A 9,260-nucleotide genomic window follows, 5' to 3' on the forward strand; every position below is an offset into this window, starting at 1 on the left:
AAATGCCATAATAGGTAGGTATGGTGGCTGTTTTGAGTAAGATATTAGGAGGCTTATGTGTGATAGAGCGTATCGTATCACGGGTTTTGGATCCACCGGCGAAGTTTGCACCAACTCTCGAGGTGAGAAAGGGCAATGCACGGTACCGAAGAGGCTAGCAATGATGGAAGGGTGAGACTGCGTATAATCCATGGACTCAACATTAGTCATAAAGAACTCACATACTTATTGCAAAAATTTATTAGCCATCAAAACAAAGTACCACACGCATTCTCCTAGGGGAAGGGTTGGTAGAAGTTAACCATCACGCAACCCCGACCTCCACACAAAGGATGACAATCAAAAAATAAATCATGCTCCGACTTCATCACATAACGGTTCACCATACGTGCATGCTTCGGGAATCACAAACCTCAACACAAGTATTTCTACTAATCCACAACTACTCACTAGCATGACTCTAATATCACCAACTTTATATGACAAAACTATTGCAAGGAATCAAACTTATCATATTCAGTGATCTACAAGTTTTATGTAGGATTTTATGACTAACCATGCGAATGACCAATTCCTGTCATCTCTCTAAACAGATATAAGTGAAGCAAGAGTTTTAATTCTTTCTTCAAAATATATGCCCAATCTCTAACAAATATAAGTGAATCAAAAGAGCATTCTACAAATGGCGGTTTTCTATGTGAAGAGAAACAGGTAATCCAAACTTCAAATGATATAAGTGAAGCACATGAAGTATTCTATAAAGCCATACTCAAAAGGTATAAGTGAAGTGCAATGAGCATTCTATAAATCAACCAAGGACTATCTCATACCAACATGGTGCATAAAAGAAAAGTGAAAACTAAATGCAAAATACGCTCCAAGACTTGCACATATCGCATGAACGAAACGAATCCGAAAACATACTGATACTTGTTGAAGAAAGAGGGGATGCCTTTCGGGGCATCCCCAAGCTTAGATGCTTGAGTCTCCTTGAATATTTACTTGGGGTGCCTTGGGAATCCCCAAGCTTGAGCTCTTGCCTCTCTTCCTTTTCCTCATATCGATACCACCTCGATCAAACACTTCATCCACACAAAACTTCAACAGAAAACTCGGTAAGATACGTTAGTATAATAAAGCAAATCACTACTCTAAGTACTGTTGAAAACCAATTCATATTTTATTTTTTCATTGTATCTACTGTAATATAACTTTTCCATGGCTTAATCCACTGATATAAATTGATAGTTTCATCAAAACAAGTAAACTATGCATCGAAAACAAAATCTGTCAAAAACAGAACAGTCTGTAGCAATCTGAACATTCACCATACTTCTGGTACCCCAAAATTCTACCAAAATTAGGAAAAATAAACAATTTGTACAGAAATACAGTGCAACAAGAATCAGAACTGTTTGACGTTCCAGTAAAAAATGTAAAATCATGCACTACAGCCAAAGTTTCTGTCCTGCACCGCACAAACCAACAAGCATTGTAAACATCCTAAAGGCAAACCTTGGCACATTATTTTTACAATACAATGGAATTTTACAAGGGGATAATTATTTTTGATGAAAAATTTCGGTAACTAAGATTCACAAAGTTTCCGTGAGCACGAACAAAGTTCAAGGAGCTCCCCCACTTCAACAATGCTTGTCTCTCTCACTTTCACTTTCCTTTTTGAAAAGTTTTGGGTTCCCTCTTTATTTTTTTGTTTTTAGACTATATAAAAGCACTCAACAGAAATAAATTACTCTCTAAAACTTCCGGGTTGTCTTCGTGGCAGCACTTTCTTTAAAGCCATTAAGCTAGGCATATAGTGCTCAAGTCATGAATCCACCCGGATCCCAAGGTATATCAAAGCCAATTTTAATTAACAATGATTTGTAATTTAGTAGTGAGCACAAAGTAACATATATCATGCAACAACAAAGTCTAACTCTTTTACTATGCATCGGCATGTCATAAAAGAACAATTCATGCACACATAGTAAAGGCCAATGCATAGTATAAGCAGTTTCTTGCAATTTTATCATATTGGAAACATAGAGAGGTGGGGATATAGTTCCTCTCTCATAATAATTGCAAGTAGGAGCAGCAAGCACATGCATATTATATCTATCAAAATCATCATGTGCAATGGTAAAAGGCAACCCATCAATATAATCCTAAGCACAAACTTCTCCGATATAGTGTAGTTTGGAGAATTCAAAAAGATAATAGGACTATCATGCGTGGGTGCAATAGCAACAATTTCATGTTCAACATAAGGAACTATAGCAAGTTCATCTCCATAAGCATCATTCATATTGGCATCATGGCCACAAGCATAGCAAGCATCATCAAAAACGGATATTTCAAGAGAATCAACGGGATCATAACAATCATCATAGCAATCATCCTTCGGGAAGCACGAAAGGGGAATTAAACAATGTATGCGTTCAAAAGTTACTCTCATTAGAAGGTGGCACGGGTAGCTAATCCGCTCTTCCTCCTTTTGTTCTTCGCTCTCCTCATCATCTTTTTCATCCAATGAGCTCACAGTTTCATCAATTTCTTCTTCCATAGACTCCTGCAAAATATTAGTCTCTTCTTGGATAGCGGAGACTTCCTCAATAAATGCATCAATATCGGCATTAAATTCATAATTTTCATAGCAATATTTAAGTATAGCAAAATTTTCAGGTCTGTAAACAGCATCATCAAGATTTTCACATGTTTTAAACAAAGATTCAATTTCATAAGCACCCATAAAAGCAACAAATTCTTCTATTTGTTCCACATCATAGTAATCATATATACCATTAGCATAAGAAGCCAAGGTTTCATTATCATCAAATTTGCATGAAAAGGAAAGGTGTGGAGCCTTCTTCCTAGAGCAACAAGTATAATCATATCTCAAGCATAGTTCCCGAGCATACCAATGCAACATATGAATTTGATCCCATAATAGTTTCCCTTTTTGTGTCAAGCGATAATCCCTAAAGTATTCACATTGATCCAACGTGTCTCCCATAACATAATTGAATGGGGTTTTCTCAGGATTATCAAAGCAGTACATAATATTTTTCACATAACCAGCATCTAGGGTTTTAGGAGGTTCCCCATCTCCATGAGTAGCAAGTACACCTAATTTTTTTGGTATTTTGTGTTCCATATCCATGACTAAAGATAGAGAACAACTTAGGACAGCAAATAAAAATTACTTAGTGATAAAGCAAACAAGCACACACGAGAATATTCACCCCACGCTATGACTCCCCGGCAACGGCACCAGAAAAATGTCTTGATAACCCACAAGTGTAGGGGATCAATTGTAGCCTCTTTTGATAAGTAAGAGTGTCGAACCCAATGAGGAGCTAAAGGTAGAACAAATATTCCCTCAAGTTCTATCGACCACCGATACAACTCTAGGCACGCTTGACGTTTGCTTTATCTAGAACAAGTATGAAACTAGAAGGACTTTGTAGTATAGGATAGGTTTGCAAGATAATAAAGAGCACGTAAATAAAAGCTAGGGGCTGTGAAGATAAACAAGCAATAAAGTTAGTTTTTGTAGAGAGCTTTTTGTCACAAGAAAGTTATTTGTCCCTAGGCAATCGATAACTAGACCGGTAATCACTATTGCAATTTTATTTGAGGGAGAGGCATAAGCTAACATACTTTCTCTTCTTGGATCATATGCACTTATGATTGGAACTCTAAGCATCCGCAACTACTAAAGATCATTAAGGTAAAACCCAACCATAGCATTAAAGCATCAAGTCCCCTTTATCCCATACGCAACAACCCCCTTACTCGGGTTTATGCTTCTGTCACTCAAGCAACCCACTATAAGCGAATCATGAACGTATTGCAACGCCCTACAGCGGGAATCCCTCACGCTTGCATGACACGGACAGCACCAATAATAAAACATGCAACTCAAACCAATCACGTTCATCAATTAATCCATAGGACAAAACGGATCTACTCAAACATCATAAGATAGCCATACATCATTGGGAAATAATATATAGCGTTGAGCACCATGTTTAAGTAGAGATTACAGAGGGTAAAAGAGAGGTTACACCACTGCATAGAGGGGGGGGAGAGTTGGTGATGAGGGTGGTGAAGTTGTTGGTGTAGATCGCGGTGATGATGATGGCCCCGGCGGGGTTCTGGCACCACCGGAAGCAAGGGGGAGAGAGCCCCCCTTCTTCTTCTTATTCTTCCTTGAACTCCTCCCTAGATGGGAGAAGGGTTTCCCCTCTGGTCCTTGGATCCCATGGCGTGGGAGGGGCGAGAGCCCCTCCAAGATTGGATCTGTCTCTCTGTCTCTCTCTGTTTCTGCGTTCTCAGATTCTGCCCTTTCACTGTTTCTTATATATCCGGAGATCCGTAACTCCGATTGGATTGAAACCTTCGCCACGATTTTTTTCCGAAAATTAGCTTTCTTGCGGCCAAAGAAGAGCAACAACCGCCTTACAGGGTGCTCACGAGGGTCAGGGGCGCGCCCCCTGCCTCGTGGCCCCCTCGGGCACTGTCTCGCGTTGATTCTTCTTCCCAGGTGTCACGAATATTCCAAAAATATTCTCCGTCTGTTTTTATCCTGTTTGGACTCTGTTTGATATGGTTTTTTGCGAAACATAAAGCATGCGACAAACAGGAACTAGCACTGGGCACTGGATCAATATGTTAGTCCCAAAAATAATCTAAAAAGTTGCCAAAAGTATATGAAAGTTTTAGAATATTGGCATGGAACAATCAAAAATTATAGATACGACGGAGACGTATCAGTGTGCTATATATGAAATTATTAGCGAGTCAAATTCTAAATTTCTCAGCTAATTAAATTATTATTTTTCTTTATTTTTTCTAGTATGGCAACATCATTTTTAGAGAAAATGTACAGTATATGATCAATTTTGATCATGATGGCATTTTTGTTTTATACGTCATGGCATTTTTTCGATCACGTTTTAACTTGTTAAAGTGAGGTCCAAAATATAAGATTTTATACTTTTAGTAGTGCACATGAAATTGAGCCTTTTTTGGGTCCATTTGAAGGCTTAGATACGTAAAAGGGGGGAGGGGTTCGCCGGGAGGGGTCTTCCCCGAGCGAACATTTCTTTCGCAAGAACAAAATGTTCCTAGGGAATGTTCTGTTCGCTAGAGCACACCTCCATGATACATATCCAATGTATCTATAATTAATGAAGTATTCATTGAAGGAAATATGCCCTAGAGGCAATAATAAAGTTGTTATTTATATTTCCTTATATCATGATAAATGTTTATTATTCATGCTAGAACTGTATTAACCGGAAACTTAGTACATGTGTGAATACATAGACAAACAAAGTGTCACTAGTATGCCTCTACTTGACTAGCTCATTGAATCAAAGATGGTTAAGTTTCCTAGCCATGGACATGACTTGTCATTTGATTAACGGGATCACATCATTAGAGAATGATGTGATTGACTTGACCCATTCCGTTAGCTTAGCATTCGATCGTTTAGTATATTGCTATTGCTTTCTTCATGACTTATACATGTTCCTATGACTATGAGATTATGCAACTCCCAAATACCGGAGGAACACTTTGTGTGTTACCAAACGTCACAACGTAAGTGGGTGATTATAAAGGTGCTCTACAAGTGTCTCCTATGGTACTTGTTGAGTTGGTGTAGATCGAGATTAGGATTTGTTACTCCGATTGTCGGAGAGGTATCTCTGGGCCCTCTCGGTAATGCACATCACTATAAGCCTTGCAAGCAATGTGACTAATGAGTTAGTTGTGCGATGATGCATTATGGAACGAGTAAAGATACTTGCCGGTAACGAGATTGAACTAGGTATTGAGATACCGACGATCGAATCTCGGGCAAGTAACATACCGATGACAAAGGGAACAACGTATGTTGTTATGCGGTTTGACCGATAAAGATCTTCGTAGAATATGTGGGAGCCAATATGAGCATCCAGGTTCCGCTATTGATTATTGGCTGGAGACGTGTCTCGGTCATGTCTACATAGTTCTCGAACCCGTAGGGTCCGCATGCTTAACGTTCGGTGACGATCGTTATTATGAGTTTATATGTTTTGATGTACCGAAGGTTGTTCGGAGTCCCGAATGAGATCAGAGACATGACAAGGAGTCTCGAAATGTTCGAGACGTAAAGATCGATATATTGGAAGGCTATATTCGGACATCGGAAAGGTTCTGAGTGGTTCGGGTATTTATCGGAGTACCGGAGAGTTACGGCAATTCGCCGGGGAGTATATGGGCCTTATTGGGCTTTAAAGGGGAGAGAGAGGGGCTACCTAGGGCAGGCCGCGCGCCGCCAAGGCCTAGTCCGAATTGGACTAGGGGGAGGAGCGGCGCCCCCTCCTTCCTTCTCTTCTCTCTTCCCTTTCCTTCTCTCCTACTCCTACTACTTGGAAGGGGGGAATCCTACTCCCGGTGGGAGTAGGACTCCCCAGGGCGCACCATAGTAGAGGGCCGGCCCTCCCCCTCCTCCACTCCTTTATATACGGGGGAGGGGGCACCCCATAGACACACAAGTTCATCATTGATCTTTTAGCCGTGTGCGGTGCACCCCTCCACCATAATCCACCTCGGTCATATCGTAGCGGTGCTTAGGCGAAGCCCTGCGTCAGTAGCTTCATCAACACCGTCATCACGCCATCGTACTGATGGGACTCTCCCTCAAAGCTCTACTGGATCGTGAGTTCGTGGGATGTCACCGAACTGAACGTGCGCAGATCGCGGAGGTGCCGTACATTCGGTACTAGGATCGGTCGATCATGAAGACGTACGACTACATCAACCGCGTTGTCATAACACTTCCGCTTATGGTCTACGAGGGTACATGGACGACACTCTCCCCTCTCGTTGCTATGCATCACCATGATCTTGCGTGTGCGTACGATTTTTTTTTAAATTACTACGTTCCCTAACATTCATGTCGTGTTTACAACAATTTTATATGGTTTGGGTGAAATTTACATGATTTAAATGAAACTAACCTGGACTGGTGCTTTTTTCAGCAGAACTACCGTGGTGTTGTTTTTTGTGCAGAAATCAAAGTTCTCCAAATGCAGCGAAACTTTTTGACGAATTTTTGGAAGAAAAGAGGTACTAGAAGCTACGTGGGAGGGCCAGAACAGCCACGAGGTGGCCACTACCCACCAGGGCGCACCACCCCCTCCAGTGTGTGCTGGTGGGTAGTGGGCCCCTCGAAGCCCATCTAGAAGTGACACCGATGCTGAAAAATCCTATAAATACATAAACCCCCCAAAATAACTCTAGATCAGAAATTCCGCCGCCGCTAGCCTCTGTAGCCACGAAAAAACAATCTGGACCCTGTTTCGGCACCCTGTCGGAGGGCGAAATCATCACCGGAGGCCATCTTCATCATTCCGGCGGCCACCATGATGAGGAGGGCGTAGTCCACCCTCGGGGCTGAGGGTTTGTACTAGTAGCTATGTGTTTGATCTCTCTCTATCTCTCTCTCTTTCTCTCTCTCTCATGTTCTTGATTTGGCACGATCTTGATGTATCATGAGCTTTGTTAATATAGTTGGATCATATGGTGTTTTTCCCTCTCTATCTTGTTGTGATGAATTGAGTTCTACCTTTGAGATTGCACTTTATTAGATTGAATTCTTTGTTGGATTTGAGAGCACTTGATGTATGTTTTGACACTCAACTCGTGGATTCCCAATGTGACACTGGGGTAATGTATGCATAGGGGTTGATGCACGTTTTCATCCTTGTTTCTCCGGTAGAAATCTTGGGGCACTCTTTTGAAGTTCTTTGTGTTGGATTGAGTATTATGAATCTGAAGTTGTTTGATGCATATCGTATAATCAACTCACGGATACTCATGGTGACATCGGAGTATCTAGGTGACAATAGAGTTGGTTGATGTGTATCATATGGTGTTATTTTAGTATGAACTATAGGGCTGTTTGTGACACTTATAGGAATAGCTCAATGGATTGATCGAAATAATAACTTTGAGGTGGTTTCGTACCCTACAAACAATTTCTATCTTATGTTCTCCACTAATAGGAACTTGGGAGTGATTCTTTATCGCACGTTGAGGGATGATTATATGATCCAACTATGTTAGCGTTGTTGAGAGATTGCACTAGCGAAAGTATGAACCTTGTGCCTTGTTTATAAGCATTGCAATATTGTTTGTGCTCACTTTTGTTACTCATTATCTTGCTATTTTTATTGTTACTATTACAAAAAAATCAATATCTACTAGCATCAATACACTTGTATCATCATCTCTTCGTTGAGCTAGTGCACCAATACAATTTACCATTGTATTTGGTGTGTTGGGGAGACAAGAGACTTTTTATTATTTGGTTGCAAGGTTGTTTGAGAGAGACCATCTTCATCTTACGCCTCCCACGGGTTGATAACCTTAGATCATCCACTTGAGGGAAATTTCTACCGTCCTACAAAACTCTACGCTTGGAGGCCCATCACGAGTCTACAAGAATAAAGTTGTGTAGTAGACATCAAGCTCTTTTCTGGTGCCGTTGCCGGGGAGGTGGGTGCTTGAAGGTATATCTTTAGATCTTGCAATTGAATCTGTTAGTTTCTTATTTTTCACTAGTTTGGTTGATAAAAGAAAACTACAAAAGAATGGAATTGATGTTGCATCATATTATTCATCTTTATCATGTCTTTCTTGAAAATGATGGATCAGAAAATTTTGCTCAATTGATAGAAGAAGAATTAAATAAAATGTTTTGCATAAAATCCATGAATGATGAGCATGATTGCAATGTTGCTAGTATGAATTCTTTGAATCCATGATGCTAATGACATGCAAAGCTATAAGCTTGGGAATGCTATATTTGATGAAGATGATATTTTTTGTCCCTCAATTTTTGATGAGCAAATTTATTATGATGATTGCATGCCTCCTATTTATGATGATTACAATGATGAAAGTGGGTTAGGAAGAGTGTCAACTCTAGGTAGAATTGATCCCACTATTTTGGAGGGTGTTGAACCTTATTGTAATAATTATGAAAGTGGATTTGGAGAGGTCATGACTTTATTCACTGATGATTCCACTATCTTCGAAGAGGTTTCAATTGATATTGACAACAAAGTTGCTATCTATGATGATTATGGTGATGACATGTATGCTATAAATAATAATGATAAACATGAAACTTGTCATCATGATTTTAATGTTCGATTTGATTATGACAATCAAGTATCTCATGATAGTTATTTTGTTGAGTT

The sequence above is a fragment of the Triticum dicoccoides genome, chromosome 2B (assembly GCF_002162155.2).
Source record: "Triticum dicoccoides isolate Atlit2015 ecotype Zavitan chromosome 2B, WEW_v2.0, whole genome shotgun sequence".
Taxonomy (NCBI): Eukaryota; Viridiplantae; Streptophyta; class Magnoliopsida; order Poales; family Poaceae; genus Triticum; species Triticum dicoccoides.